This window comes from Pongo abelii, chromosome 8 (assembly GCF_028885655.2).
Source record: "Pongo abelii isolate AG06213 chromosome 8, NHGRI_mPonAbe1-v2.0_pri, whole genome shotgun sequence".
Classification (NCBI taxonomy): domain Eukaryota; kingdom Metazoa; phylum Chordata; class Mammalia; order Primates; family Hominidae; genus Pongo; species Pongo abelii.
The window spans coordinates 651,664-667,969 of NC_071993.2; the positions used below are offsets into that span (position 1 = coordinate 651,664).

General features: G+C 48.7%; 1 protein-coding gene and 1 long non-coding RNA gene across 11 annotated transcripts in view; one reads left to right on the top strand and one right to left on the bottom strand.

The window, feature by feature from the left end:
- The window catches only part of DIP2C (disco interacting protein 2 homolog C), a 407,784-nt gene that overhangs the window by 364,355 nt on the left and 27,123 nt on the right, over window positions 1-16,306 (bottom strand). The gene's annotated exons all lie outside the window — the stretch shown is intronic.
- On the top strand, window positions 5,342-6,750 carry DIP2C-AS1 (DIP2C antisense RNA 1). Its single transcript, XR_010141457.1, has 3 exons — window positions 5,342-5,454; window positions 5,567-5,718; window positions 6,388-6,750. It is a non-coding gene; the product is annotated as a DIP2C antisense RNA 1 (long non-coding RNA).

The following is a 16,306-nucleotide window of genomic DNA, read 5'->3' on the forward strand; positions in this document are numbered from 1 at the left end:
AGCAAGGGCCTGAAACATCAAAGCTGAAGGGTGTGTGCCACAGTCAGGGCTCCGCACACCCCCGTCCCAGGCCATCGCACACGGGTGCCCTCACCGGCACCGGGGTCTCACAGACCAGCTCCACGCTCACACCTACTGGGACACAACCACCCTTTCAGCCCTTCATGTGTCTGTACCCTACAGCAGTGTTCAAGGGAGGCTAATTTAAGAAAGGAATGTAATATGGACATCTGTGAACTCTTCCTCATATCCCCTGAGTGGTCCTCCAGAAAGAGAAAGATTAAAAAGAAAAAGAAGATTTAAGAATCAAACACAGGGCCGGGCACGGTGGCCCACACCTGTAATCTCAGCACTTTGGGAGGCCAAGGTGGGTGGATCACTTGAGGCCAACAATTTAAGACCAGCCAGACCAACATGGCAAAATCCTGTCTCTACTAAAAATACAAAAATCAGCCAGGCATGGTGGCACATGCCTGTAATCCCAGCTACTTGGGGGGCTGAGGCAGGAGAATTGCTTGAACCGGGAGGCAGAGGTTGCAGTGAGTAGAGGTTGCAGTAAGCCAAGATCGTGCCACTGCACTCCAGCCTGGGCGACAGAGTGAGACTCCGTCTCAAAAAAAACAAAAATAGGCCAGGCACAGTGGCTCACGCCTGTAATCCTAGCACTTTGGGAGGCCAAGGTGGGCGGATCACGAGGTCAGGAGATCGAGATCATCCTGGCTAACATGGTGAAACCCCGTCTCTACTAAAAATACAAAAAAATTAGCTGGGCGTGGTGGCGGGCGCCTGTAGTCCCAGCTACTTGGGAGACTGAGGCAGGAGAATGGCGTGAACCTGGGAGGCGGAGCCTGCAGTGAGCTGAGATCGCACCACTGCACTCCAGCCTGGGCGACAGAGTGAGACTCCATCTCAAAAAAAAACCACAGAAGCCCGTGGAACAAGCCCTTGCCCCACTCCACATCAGCTGTGCTGTGCCACCCAGGAGCATGCCAAGCTCAAAGAGTCATCCACCTGCCTTGATGTCACTACTCAAATCACAGAGGCTGAGATTCCCTAGCCCTCGTTATGTCCTTGTCACTCACAAGCAGGCAATGGCCCCTGCAATGCACAGGGAATCCCTCTGGCCATCCAATGACCATCCATTGATAAATAAAAAGCATTAATTCCAGCTGGGTTGCAGAGTTGCACACATCAATACTTGTTACTGTTCACAAATGTTCCACTTGAGGGTGGAGTGAAGTTACAGAATTGGGAAGAACTTCACAGACGTACAAGGGGTGCATTTAAGGAAAAAGTGTACGGAAGAGGTGAGAAAATTGAATATCCTAACCTCTGTCTTTTCATCACCCTCTAAATCCCACGATTCCAGTTCTGTTCATTTTGCAGTGAAAAATAACAAGTGATGCACACTCAGGCACAAGGTGGCTTAGGGGCTGTGGCTGTTTTAAGAAGATGAAACAATTTAGAAGATCAGGATTCCATGAGCATATTCCTTACCTAAAAAGAGAAGAGACTGGGAGTTACACATCAGCTTGCCAAGGCTGTCCTGAAGTCCAGGAGCCCCTCAGGAGAACAGAGAATGTGCACCTTCCGCAGAACAAGGCAGGTGGCCGGGCCCAAGAGTGGGGACGGGGAGGCTGCAGGAGGCTTGCAGAGGGAGCTGTCCCGCCAGCCTCTGGCAGAAACTCCTGACTAATCAAACCCTGACAGCAACTCTGTTCAGTGAATTGTCTCCTGGTCACTAAGAAGAGTGAAGCTCTTGAAAGCCTACAGCCAACCCTCTGGATAATAGTTGAGACGTATTTTAGAGAAGGAAACGATCCCGTCACAATCCCAGACTTGCCCACAGCTGCAGGCGCATCCTGGGAGCGCGGCTTCTTGCTCTGTCAGCGACACAGCCCGCTGTAGAGCCACACGGGTTCTGCCCGACGCCCCCACTTCAGGGAGTCTGGGCAGGTGCAGCTGAAACAACATCCGGGGGCAACCCCCACCCCCTCTTCTCGAAAGTACACACAGAGGCAGACAGAATGAAACACGGCCCCCAAATCTCAGACGCAGGGTTCAGCAACACGGCCCCCCATAGACCACATGGGCTCTGCCCAACGCCCCCACTTCAGGGAGTCTTGGCAGGTCCAGCTGAAACAGCACCCAGGGGGCAACCCCACCCCTACTTCTCAAAAGCACATCAGAGGCAGACAGAATGAAACACGGCCCCCAAATCTCAGACGCAGGGTTCAGCAACACGGCCCCCCATAGAGCCACATGGGCTCTGCCCAACGCCCCCACTTCAGGGAGTCTTGGCAGGTCCAGCTGAAACAGCACCCAGGGGGCAACCCCACCCCTACTTCTCAAAAGCACATCAGAGGCAGACAGAATGAAACACGGCCCCCGGGCCTCAGACATACAGTTTGGCACCAGCATCTGTGAAACAAGAACAAAAGTCGCATGGGAAAGTGAGTGTAAAAATGAAAAAATAACAGAATTACACTGAAGATGGATGAGATGGGGAGGACTGGGAGGAAGCTGAGAAAGGGACTGAGGACCTGAACAGGCACCTAAAGGCTGGACGTTCCCAACAAGACAAGAAAGATGCCTCCGGATGAGGTGGGACATCATCTTCATCATGGAAATAAAGGGGAAAAGCCTGAAAACATCAGTTTCCTACCACGAAGCAAAAATCAAACTGGCCTCAGACTTCTCCTCTACAACAATGGATTCCAAAAGATGAGGACATGGCATCCGTGGGGTCTTGAGGGAGAGCCGGCATGAACGTTCCAGAGCTGCCGTCTCCAGAAGCAGCCAAAATGGCCTCAGATCCAGCAAAGCCTTGTCTTGAAAAATCTATCAGAGTACACCCCCTTATCAAAGTGGCACACGGCTGCAGGGGGTGTGGTGTAAGGCGATTTAGAAATCCTTCTCCGTGCAGACCGTAAACTTGGGAGGCCACTGGTCACACCCTGGCCACACATCTCAGCCAGCAGGAAGCCCTGTGCCTCCTCTCTGCTCCATCTCTAACGCCAAGAAACATTTTACGCATAAAATTATGTTATTTCCAATCTGTTAAATTGTATATATTAAGTCCATAAAGAGACCAAGAAAATGTGTAAAAACAATGATGACTTGATGGTGGTATTATAACTAATTTTTAAACAAAACATGTTGTCTAAATTTTCCAGAATGAAAAAAATACTCTTTTTAACAAGAAAGGTGCTTTTAAAGTCACCATAAACGATTATATACCCATCCTATGAACGTGGTCTTAGAATAAAAAGCGAAACAGCAAAAACAGAAGGAAGTGCATGAATATGGTGATAACGTTTATCTCTGAATGGGGGGGGCCATTTTGCCACCATTTCCCCACGTTTGATGTGTCAATTCTGTAATGTAATAATAGAGCAAACACAATAGTTCAGGAAACACTGCCGCCCACTAGGACGTAAACCCCATCTCCTCCAAAATGCTGTGTCCCCCGACCTCTGATTTTATCTTTTAAATCAGCTAGGTTTTCTCCCCTAAAAAGAAGCATATTTGTTATCGTTACTCTTTAAATTTAGGTGAGTTAACAGGCACACAGACTTAAACACTTTCTGGAAAGGCGATGTGTAGAGTTTAAGATTTATTTTGTTCTGAGAAGAGCAGGGGCACGTTCCCAGGTGAGGAACCTCCAGGAAACACTGGCTGTGTCAGCTGGGCCCTCACCTGGAGAAACGAGCACTCGACGCCTCCACCCTCCACCCAGCCCCAGCAGGAATGTGGTGCAGAGCTGAAGACAGGCCCGTCTATAAAAACCCCAAGGGCTGTTTCCAGGAGCTACTCACTGCCCCATGCCCCCCAAACCCTGTCCCCCTGTGCAGGTACTGGATCTGCTGTCCAGCCTCCCCCAGGCTCTCCACACCCACACTCCACGCCTCCTTCCACCCCACACCAACGTGCACCACCCAACTCCCCACTGTCTCTTACTGACCACCTGCCTCGACTCCCCCATAGCCTGGAAACTGCAAAGCTGCCTGGCAGCAAGAGGGGACGGGTGGCGACCGCACCAGCCAGGTAGCACCTGCTCCCGCCGGCCTGCAGGGTTACAGGGCCTGCCTCATGGAGCCGTCTTTAACCACAAGTACAGCGAGAAATCAATGCAGCTTTAGTTTTACTTTGCTGTTAAATTCACTTTATAACACTTGGCTATAACATACATTAATTTTTATAGCAATTACTAAAATAACAACTCATAATGCATTCATTTACCATATTAAGCCAAGCAACTGAAAAACCAAACACACAAGCAGAATTTTATAGGACTGTAGTAGTTTTTGTTAGGCTGTCAAATTATTTTAAGCTCAAAATTAAAGTAATTAAATCTGTGACTCTCAACTGGGGGAGGTGGGCACACACAGAGGGGGGATGTTAAAATCCTTTTTTTCTTCCAAACCTCACAGACTCACTCGGTTGGTAATTTCCATTGCTAGAATTATCTCCTATTCCTTAGGTTAAAAACAACTGCCTTCATACCTATTAAAAACAATGTTTCTTCCTTTCCTAAGTGAATGTGAAATGAGCTATGGTGGCAAGGTGGGTGAGAACAGAGGGAAACTGAGTCCACGTCCACATTTGACGGTGGGCAAGAACAGAGGGAAACTGAGTCCACGTCCACATTTGACGGTGGGCAAGAACAGAGGGAAACTGAGTCCACGTCCACATTTGACGGTGGCTTTTAATGCACTGCAGGGTGTGTCCCCTTGACCTTCACGAATTTTCAGGTAGTAAGAAAGCAATTTTTCTTATTGGAAAGGAGAAAACTAAGTGACTGTAAAATAATATAATTTCCTTAAAGCAAAACAACAGAGAACCAACTTTTCCTTTTTTCACATTACCCAATAATTCTAAGACTCAGGGTTTTGTCACGTTATAGCAAATGCCATTCATTAGGGGGAAGTCAGAAGTCAGAACACTGTGTGCTACTCAAGAATAATTAACTCAAATGTGTTCAGAGTGCTATAAAATGAAATTAATTTATTTTTAGTTTAACCCAAAATCCCCAATCACTTGCCAAATGATCCTCTATGTATCCTACATAAAGGAGAGGGTCTTTCTGGCAGAAAACCATTGAAGTTTTTATTTGCAGTAAGAGAAGCATGCCTTCTTATTATCAAACAGGTGCACAGTCCCCTTGCAGGGGGACGCCCGTCACCCGCGTCCCCGTGCGTCACGGTGTTGCCGCACACCATTAACACATCAAAACGGAAAAGGAAATGTAAGCAGTATTTGCCGTCCAAAGTTCACATCAACAATTCCTTATTAGGAAGGCACTTCTGAGCCTTTCCTCCTGCATCTGGGAGCTGCCAGCAACCCAGTTCCAGGACAGAAAATAGCCTGACACCTCCTGCGGCCCATGGAGTCCTCTTGTTGGGACAAGGACCCCCCAGGAGAGAGGAGCCCCCAGCAGAGTCAACGCTGGAGGTCCTGGGGGGTGGGTGGTGCTGGGGATGCCACGCGGAGAGGGCTGTTCCCTGTTCCCCTCCCCTCAGGAGACAGCTGGCCCGAGGTGACACAGCACCAGATGCGATTTCAGGGCCAGGTACCATGGTGCCCGGGGCTGTGGACCACACCAGCCCACAGCCACCGCAAGCCCCAGACCAGGGCTGTGGATCACGCCAGCCCACGGCAGCTGCATGCCCCAGACCAACACGAGAAGAACGCAGGCTGACAACATCTTTATCTACGGTAGGTGCCATGGTTATCGTTCCTAAGAGAGTCCACGGCCACTTCTACGGGGTGCCCTACACTCCTCCCCTGCCCGAGCTGGTCCCCCCGTGACAGCCGTGTCCCTGAGAATGGGATGTAGAGCCAGGAGGGGCACAGGTCCATTCAGTTTGCAGGGGCTGCCAGGCAGCACCTTCCACCTGCCGAGGGCCGGAGGCAGGGAAGCCATTCCACAGCACATGAGCTGGCAAGGGGCCTCCCACCCTTAGAGCCCACATGGCTTCTGGCCAGAGTGCTCTGGGCTGACCCCTCCTCACGCTCACTTCCCTGCATAAGTTTAAATTGTTTTCTGTAATTTGCAACCAGAATCCTGGCTGATCCACCACAGAACCCAGATGTCCTCAGTTCTGCCTCGGCCCCCACTTGTGAGAGGCCCATGGCATAACACAAACGGCCCCTGGGATTGCTTGGCCTCATGGGGGAAGCCACGGGTGTGTCCATGCAGGACCCCAAGGCTGCACAGCTCTGGCTGTTTCTCTTCCAGAGCCTGGCACTGCCCTCTCTCCATCTCTCCCGGTGCCAGGGCTCAGGCCCCAGCCCCCATTTCTGCAACAGCCCCTTTCCATCCTAGCCCCTGCCACCCCTCCTGCTCTTGTCTCTCCCACACCTCCCAAACTCATAACTGGCCAGCTCTCGCCACACTCAGTCAATGTCCAATGGGGGCCTCGGGGGCACCTCCACCTGCCCAGGTCTGGGACCACCATCCTCCACGCGTATCTACAGACCCTGTCCTCACCTGCATCACCAATGATGGCGTCACGGCGTGGGTTCCGGTCACCAGTCGGCCTCCCCCACCAACGTGTACTCCTTACAATCAGGGCCACCACCGTGGACACGATCCCATCAGGAACCACCTACTTTTGCATCCCCAGCACCGTGCTCAGGTCCCAGGGAGGCCCCAGCAAACTGTGGAACAACCAAACTTGTGACTGAATGAACAAGTATGTTAAGTTGTTAAGTAGAAAATAGCAGAAGACTTAGTAGAATGTATGAGTAACAATTACAATTGTATGAAAATCAGTATCCATGTGGAAGGTATTATGCAAAAAAAAGCTTAACTTTGTTTCAGTGCCTTTCCAATTAAATGTTGTTAAGCAGTATTTCCCCCAAAAGGTGCGTCTTTTATAAAACAAGAACACAAGGCTCTAAGGCCAACTTTGAACATTTATTCGAGTGAATTCACATCCCCCAAATTTTCCGTATCCCAAAATCTGGACTTTTGCTAAACGGTGCCCTTAGCACATGAGTCTGTCCAAGGAAGTGGCCTGAGCTGAGAGGGGGCCTGGCATCACTCCCCCAGGTCATCAGTCATCATCAGCAGCAGCTGCGGCACGAGCGAGACGGTGTGGGGCGAAACCAATGGGGAAACCACGAAAGAAACCACCTGCTACTGGCAACGGCCTCGCTGTACTCAGGGAGTCGGTTCCAGGACCCCATGGACACCAAATCCAGGCACATTCAAGCCCCACAGGTGGACCTGCCGAAACTGCGTGTACAAAGAGTCGGCCCTCCGACACGCGTTTCACATGGCAGGAACACTGTATTTTCTCCCTGAGTTTGGTTGAAAAAATCCACATATAAGTTGACCCGCAAAGCTCAAGCTTGTGTTGTACAAGAGTCAACTGTATATAATTGACACTGATTCCTACCAACAATATCCAAATCTTAGCACGACCAGAACGATAAACAAGAATGAGCAAAATTCAAAAACTAAAGCAGCGTTTTTCCTGCGAGTTGATGCACTGCGTATCCCCTGCGGGAAAGACCACGCTGGCTGCTGACCAAACTCCACCTGCATCTTCCTCCATCCTCAGGGCATCTTCCTCCGACCCAACGGCATCTTCCTGCAACGACAGCAGCCTGGGCTCACCTTCCAGCCCGAGCCTGAGAACTGAGTTCCAGTCCCGGCGGCGGGCGGCGCACTGTGCACCCTCCCAGCTCTCCTCCGCCCCTTCCCTCAGGCTGGCCCACGAGCAGCCTGGACAGTCACCTGCTGGGGACACCAGGCTGCCCCTCCTCCGCCCACAGCCTCAGGCCACCTGTCTCATCCGTGACCGAGAAACGGAGCTGCAGTGGGAGGCGGCACACACTGGGATCTACCCATGGCCAGGCCGAGCTGCGCCGATCGCTCAAGCTTCACTTTGATCACTTGCTCTACCAAATAAAAGAGAACAAAATAACACCACATCCTCCTTTCCACACACTCCCAAGCCTCCCATCCCACTTCCAGGTGCTGAGCCCATAAGAACCCTTTTGTGCGTCTCTCCAGGTATTTTCTATCCTCCTCAAGCACAAAACCACACTCAGAGTGATTGTTTTTTTGTACCATTTCTTGACTTTCTTGGGCATTTTCCACACCAGGACAGATGGACCCTGCTGTCCTTCCTCCCTGCCCACAGCTGCCTCGCAGCAGCCACACACCAAGCCACAAACCCTCGCAAGACTGTGGACATCTCAAGGTGCCCACGTCCCCAAAGACCAAGGGGTCATAGCTCCACATTGTCCAACAACACTTCAGACGCGGCCTCGAGCCTGGGAGCCCTCCCGGCCAGCCCAGACCAGCCCCAGAACAGAGGTGTGAGGGGTGACGTCTGTACTTCCTTAAAAAAAAAAGGCAGATATTCAGTGTCACATTTAAAATGGTCATGGCGGCCAGGCACAGTGGCTCATTCCTGTAATGCTAGCACTTTGGGAGGCCAAGGTGGACAGATCACTTGAGGTCAGGAGTTGGAGACCAGCCTGGCCAACACGGTGAGACCCCATCTCTACTAAAAATACAAAATTAGCTGGGCATATGGTGGCAGGTGCCTGTAATCCCAGCTACTCGGGAGGCTGAGACACAAGAACTGCTTGAACCCTGGAAGTGGAGGTTGCAGTGAGCTGAGATCACACCACTGCACTCCAGCCTGGGTGACAGAGCAAGACTCTGTTTCAAAAATAAAAATAAAAAATAGTAACAAAAAACAACATATGGATTCCTAGTCCCTTGGAGCTGCGGCAACAAAGCTGGCAATATATTTTGGGTGTTTATAATCAATGCTTTACATGAGCTATACTGCAAGTGTCAACCTTGATCGCGCTACAGTAATCATCCATCACAAATTAAAACAAGAGCCACAACTCTGTCTCCTACGAAAATATTCTAATTGAGACATGCTAACAGAATACATTTCTTTGGGTGAGAAAGTCTCCACCAGGGTGGGGAACAGACAGCCCACCAACTGTGCTGTGGCCCTAACCTCCAAGGACTCAGGAATCATCCACAGCGAGGCTGGTGACTCAAAAAGAACACTAAATTGCTCTTTGACATTAATTCTTAAACCTTGAGAAACCAAGGTTCTCTTTGTAACAGACTTGAGAAAGATGCTCAGAAGAGACGCGCCAACTCTCACCTGGGAGAGACACCCTTGCTAATCATGTCTGGACTAATGGATGCACTAAAAGCATCTCTTCCAACAGGGACACAGACTGCAAACAGGAACACCACGCATACCTTCCCCAAATTACCCAGTCCTGACCCATCCACCCCTCAGGAGGCCCCCAGCCAAGTCCAATAAGGAAATGACCCCACAGCAGACGCACGCGCAGGCAGTGAGGGCAGTGGCGTCAGGGAATTCCGCTCCATAAACCTTGGCAGCACGCAGGGAGGTGCATCTCTCCTTATCAGAGGCTGCCGGAGATTTGCTAGTGGCGCTTTCATTCTTCACAGCTGCTATCTGATCTCATGCTAATCAGTGTTTTTCTGACAACAAAGTCAAGGTTTCTCTGAAGAGACTGCCAGATGAAAGAAAGGGAGAAAAGACAGAAAAGACAGAAGCCCGTTTCTGTACCCAGCTGGATAGGTGAAGTCATTTAGGTGCAGGATGATCTGGCCATTCCAAATATGCACGGCTTTCCAAGTTTGTCAAAATGAAACCCAGCCTTTGAAAAGGCCTGGACTTCCCACATGCACAGTATTTATAGTGTGGAGGGCACTGTAGAGAAGTCATCAGTGTATTCACAACAGCAAGATCCACGGAGGCTCTGCCATGTGCCAGGCATGAGACAACTGTTTACAGAAAACATCTTATTTCATCCTACACAGAGTATACAGACTGCTTCACAGAACACTACCAAAGAGGACCATCAAATGATCCCCAGGAAGTAATGAGCGCCTTAAAAGTAAGAAAGCCAACCTCCTCCCCCTCTTATCTCCCTGTCCTCATTTTCATAGAACCAAAGAAATATGAAGGGCCAGTGACGCCCCACTGAAGAACGCTCTCCTGGTGGTTATACTCTAGTATGGAGCACAACACTGCTCCGTGCTGTGCGAGGCTACTATTCTATACTACACTAGTACGATCGGTTTGTTCTATTCTATACTATTCCATTCTCTATGACACATTATTATACTGTTTCATTCTACACTATATAATACTGTACTATCTGTTCTATTCTATACTATTTCCTTCTATACTGAAAGGAGTTAGCCAGCTTGCTTTAGGCAGACAGTAAGGGAAGGGTCCCAGAGAGCCTCCAGCCCATGTTTTGTGCAGATAGGGGAACTTGCACAGGGGGCTTGCCTAAACATGCTCACAGCAGACTAAGGGCCCCCATACACACGGGGGAATGGGGTGGAGCCACCAGAAATTCGCTCCTTACACAAACAGGGAGCCTAGCCTCATCAGCTTCTATATAAAAGCCCCTGTAGTCAACTGGGAAGGGGGCAACCAGCAACCTGCTCTCAGGACCCCTCTTTTCACTGAGACCTTTCGTTTTTCCTTAATAAATTCTACTGCACTCACTCTTCGATGTCCGCGTGCCTGTTTCTTCCCGGTTGTGAGACAAGAACCTGGACCCAGCTGAGCTAAAGAGCAAAAATCCTGCATCAATGCTACAGAACACTGTCCTCTCTGTTCTGTGCTATGCAACTCTACTATTCCACACCACGCTACGTAATAGTCACTGTCCTCTCTGTTCTGGGCTATGCGACTCTACTATTCCACACCACGCTACGTAATAGTCACTGTCCTCTCTGTTCTGTGCTATGCGACTCTACTATTCCACACCACGCTACGTAATAGTCACTGTCCTTTCTGTTCTGTGCTATGCGACTCTACTATTCCACACCACGCTACGTAATAGTCACTGTCCTCTCTGTTCTGGGCTATGCGACTCTACTATTCCACACCACGCTACGTAATAGTCACTGTCCTCTCTGTTCTGTGCTATGCGACTCTACTATTCCACACTATGCTACGTAATATTAATACCATGCTGTGTGTTCTAATCTAGACTACATTATGCAATGCAATACTACGTCGTTAGTTCAACTGTATACTCTACAATACTATCCCACTTGTTCTATTCTAGACCATGTAATACTACTTGTCCTATTGTATACTATACTATATAATGTTACACTGTTCCTTCTATTCTACCCTATAGAACACTCTATTATTTGTCCTCTTGTATACTATATTATATAATGTTACAGTGTTTCTTCTATTCTATGCTACCTTATAGAACACTCTACTATTTGTTCTATTCTGCACTACTCTGTATAATTCTATCCTGTTTGTTCCATTCTATACAGTATTAGGCATCACTTTACCATGTCCCACTATACAAGAGTAGAGCCAGTTATACTTTCATAATCTCTTTTCCAAGCTCTTACCCAGTGCAGTATTCAAATGTCATGTTTTACTATGCCCCACATAAGTGCACATTTCATGATAATCGATGCCATTTCCTATGGTTATAGAATTCTGTGTCTATGATTCTATCGATACGGCTTCTTTGGGCTTTTCTGTAAGTCCTTTGCAGTGTCTGATTTCCTAGTGAAAAGATGAGTGAGGTCCCGATAAGATCCTATGAAACCAGCATCCACACAGGCTCACCTGTGTGCACACTGCTGGACTCTGTGTTGAAGGAGTGACAGGAAGACAGACGGCTGTCAGCGAATGGAAGGCAACAAGGACAGAGTAGATTCCAGAACTGAGACAGGTACCAAGGCTCTGGCACAGCTGAGGGTGGATCCCAATTCTAGCCTCTCACAGAAAGGCAGAGGTGACTTAGCACAAAGAGCATGGAACTTTGCTTTAATAAAGCAAATGCTTAACATCCACTGTGAGGAACTCAAGGAGAAATGGCAGTAGGCTCTACTAATAACTACTGCTTTAAAAAGTGGAAGGGAGAGGGTACATTTTCACATGGGCCATGTGGAAAGTTGGCTGGACCTGCCACTGGACCTGCCACTGGACCTGCTGCTGGACCTGACACTGGACCTGACGCTGGACCTGCCCCTGGACCTGCTGCTGGACCTGATGCTGGACCTGACCCTGGACCTGCCGCTGGGTCTGCTACTGGACTGCTAACAAATGCTGCAGATCTTTATGGAGAGAAAAGTACAATGCATCTGAGAGCAGCTGTCCCTGCTCTGGAAGAAGCCGGCAGAACAAGGCAGAGATGCTGGCATCATTCAGTGGGCAGAGCCAGTGACCCTCCTCTAAGTCCAGAAAAGCTCATTCAGTGGGCAGAGTCAGTGACCCTCCTCTAAGTCCAGAAAAGCTCAAACTGCACGTCTGCAACTAGAAATACCAATCATTAGCCAGACCTCCTGGCAAATATCACCACTGACCCGCTGTAATTCTGTGTGGTGTATTATGTCTCACGTACAGGAAATCATTCACAAAGCCTCTAACAAGGAAGTATTAACATGACTTTTAATGCAATATAACAGCTTTGCACCCATTTAACATATATTTAACCCCAATGGTATATGTAAATATATATTTTATAGAACATCAGGCATGTTTACCTAACGGCTCGAACCTTTACAATATCTCTCTCCCTGAGAGGACAGCGGAGGATCCCATGCACTCTCTCCAGGAACATGCCCCTCCAAGAGAGGACTCACAAATCAAGTGTGCACATGCATGCATGCATGCACAGACACATATCTCACACACACACATGCACGTGCACACATACATGCAATACACACATTCACACATGCACACACATTCGCATAATCACATAATACCAACACGTAACACATACATGCACATATGACATTCAAACACACATGCATATACATACATGTTCATGCAAATACATTTTGACACATACAAACATATGTAAATGCATACACATAACATGCACAAATATACATTTATAACTAGACACACATGAGCATCCACGCATGCATACTTGCACATGTGTGCAATGTCATGCCTAAACATGTAACACATGCACACACATACATGCAACACAAATACACATGCACACATATACACATGCATGCATGTGTACATTACACACAAAGGCACACATACATGCACAACATATATACATGCAATACACACTTTCATACACATAAATGCCAACACACATACATATATACACCCCTCAAAGACCCCATTATTCAATTCTATACAAAGTGGTTTATCCCCCAAATGTAACTTCTTGAAATTAATAAACTCTACTTTACTGCACATTTCTTGATTTCAAATAATGAGGTCTCACACACGGCACACATACATACACACATTCATACTCAAATACATGTGAACATACAAATAGAAATAGGCACACGTGCCTGAAGACCCTCTTCTGTAAAGGTATTCTCAAACTTGAATTGAACGAATTCTGCTAATTATAGTCAGAGTCAGCAAAGATATATATTTGACCTCAGAATGAATATACTCATTCTTTTCGTTACCCCTGGCAACAGCAAGAATGTAAAACAGGGTTGTGTGATACGATGCCACTTATTCAATCCCACTTCCTGGGATCTGACCCACTTGTAAAAGCATTTCTGTCTGAGTGATTTCCTTCGGACTAAAATCATGAGATAATTCCTTCCCTTCCTGCTTTCTCTTTCCCAGGCCTTTTCACTACCCTTTCATCATCTCGGAAACTAAACCATAGTTGTCAAAATGGAAGGCAAAGAAACAGCCTTAGGAGAGAATCCCACAGCGGAACGGACCAGAGAGAGGAAAAAATATTCTTTTTGAAAATGTACAAAAGGAAAAGTCAAGAGGCCTAGGTTCTCTCTCACGACAGAAACAGACATCGGCAGAGCAGGTCGCTCAGCCCAGTTCAGCTCTGCATATGATCTAGCCCTTGCCCCTGTTTCAAGCTCTGTGTATGAAACAGAGATTCTAGCCCTTGTCCCTGTTTCAAGCTCTGTGTATGAAACAGAGATTCTAGCCCTTGTCCCTGTTTCAAGTCCTGTGTATGAAACGGAGATTCTAGCCCTTGTCCCTGTTTCAAGCTCTGTGTATGAAACGGAGATTCTAGCCCTTGTCCCTGTTTCAAGTTCTGTGTATGAAACGGAGATTCTAGCCCTTGTCCCTGTTTCAAGCTCTGTGTATGAAACGGAGATTCTAGCCCTTGTCCCTGTTTCAAGTTCTCTGTATGAAACAGAGATTCTAGCCCTTGTCCCTGTTTCAAGCTCTGTGTATGAAACAGATTCTAGCCCTTGTCCCTGTTTCATGATGTTGTAGTGAAGGAAATGAAACAGACAAAGGGCACAGGCTGGAGAAAAGGATTTTAAAAGGATGACTTTTAAAATGTTCACCTGCTTTTCAAGGGCACAATGAGGACACTTTCAAGCATATTAAAGCTGATTTATAAGAGATGGGTATAAAGACTCTACAAGGTCATTAGACTTTAGGCTTACAAAGAAAACAAATAACATTCTCCTAGCATCACGAGTCAGGTGTTCCACAAATACTAAGAATAGCCACCGCAACGGGATCCACTATGAGGTGTCAAAACATAACCCATGAAGCGTGGCTGAGAGCTCCTATAACCTGATTTCTAGGAATCTAATTTTAAACATCCTCACAGCTAGCACATCACAAAAATACAGAGCTCCAAATGCCGTAACACAAGTGCTAACAACACCTAGCCAAAAATATACGAGGCATTTCAGGCAAAAATCCCAGAATCAGAAGAACACAAGTTTTGTAAGTCCTTCAAAAGCTGGTGCTGGTTGAGGCTCTTCTGCAGACTTCAACAAAAGACACGCTAGAATTAGCCATTGACAGTAACCCTGAGTCAACACACAGTGTTCGGAAAAGCACAAGGCCTGCTCCAGGCTTGAGGCCCCTGGGAACTTTCACTGGACCGCACCGAGTGGATGACTTTGAGAACTCAGAATAACCAACAACCAGTCCATGAACAGAGAGAGAAGACTGCAGCCTCCCTGGGGACCTGGCTCCATGCCTGCCCCCTTTCTTCCGTGTACCTTTGCCCTTTCTGGCTCCCTCCTCCACCTGGAGACGCTCTGGGTTCAGGCCCCTCCCCAGCTGTGTCTTGGTCCACGGCTGAAGCTTGGTCCACTTGCCCGTGTGAAGCTCCAGGCCTCGAAGGACCATCTCCACCTGCTCCCTGCACTTCCCACCGACTTCTGCCATGACCCCCAGGCTCTGGCTGCTCTCAGGAATCAGGGCCACCAGGCTCCCCTCACTGGCTCCAGTTGGAGTCCCACCCCCTGGTTTTCAGCAACACTTGGGACTTTGTCCTGGAAACTCTCGGCTCTGGGCTTTAGTGAACTGCACCGTGCAGCTCCTCTCTGGACTCTAAGCAGGGCCTTTTCTGGGTCTTCCGACCCTTCCTCCATTTCCAAATGTGGGCTTTCCTTTAGCCTCCTCTCTCCCGACATGCACGCCTCACACTCTGGCTCCTTGACCTGCGCTTCTACGTAGGAGGCTCCCAAATCCACCCTGGGCCGGATTTTCCCCAAGCCTCCTTCCGTATTTCCAAACTCACAGCTTGCAGTGGTGTCTCTAAGTATCTCTGAGTCAGGTCCACACTTGCTTCTCCTCCTGATTTCCAGCAAAGCACAACGCCGACCTCAGGGTGCAGGCTCACAGCTTCATCTGAGTTCCTGCACTCCCCTCCCTCTTCCCCTCTGACCCAGGCACTGAATTGCTCAGCTCACTGGCTGCCTTCCCTCCTCCTCTCGCCACGGCGAGTGCCCCGCATGAACCTGCCCTGTCCCCCGTGGCTCCACGGCATACCGCACATCAGAGGCACGATTCTCTCCAAAGCCCTCAGTGGCTCCCTAGTATCCGACAGGTAAGGACTTCCACATTCTGGCCCCAATCTAACTTTCTGGCCTCAGATATGCACATGCATATTTTATCTATACACAAAGAGTCACAGGCCTCACACCTGCTCTCATTCCCGGGCTCCTAGCTCCTCCTGAAGGTGCTGTATGAGGTACCTACGCACTTTCCAAACGCTAAGTGAATACGCACTTGGAGAACACTTACTTGATAATTTTGTGGCATTGCCAGATAACGTGGACAAAGTGAGAACTACGCAGGTGTATGGATGCTGCCTTGCCCAGACCTCACTCACCCAGACACTCCTGGAAGCTCAAGGTGACCGGCCCTATTGGCGCACAGGCAGGCACAGGCTGCACCCCCACAGCTGGGCCCCGCCAGCTGAACGCTAATCATGAAGCAGCTGTGTTTGCTCCTAAATCTGTTTATGCCAGTGTACTTGTTACACATTACTTAAACCAATAAAATATGACTCCAAAGAGAGAGTAATT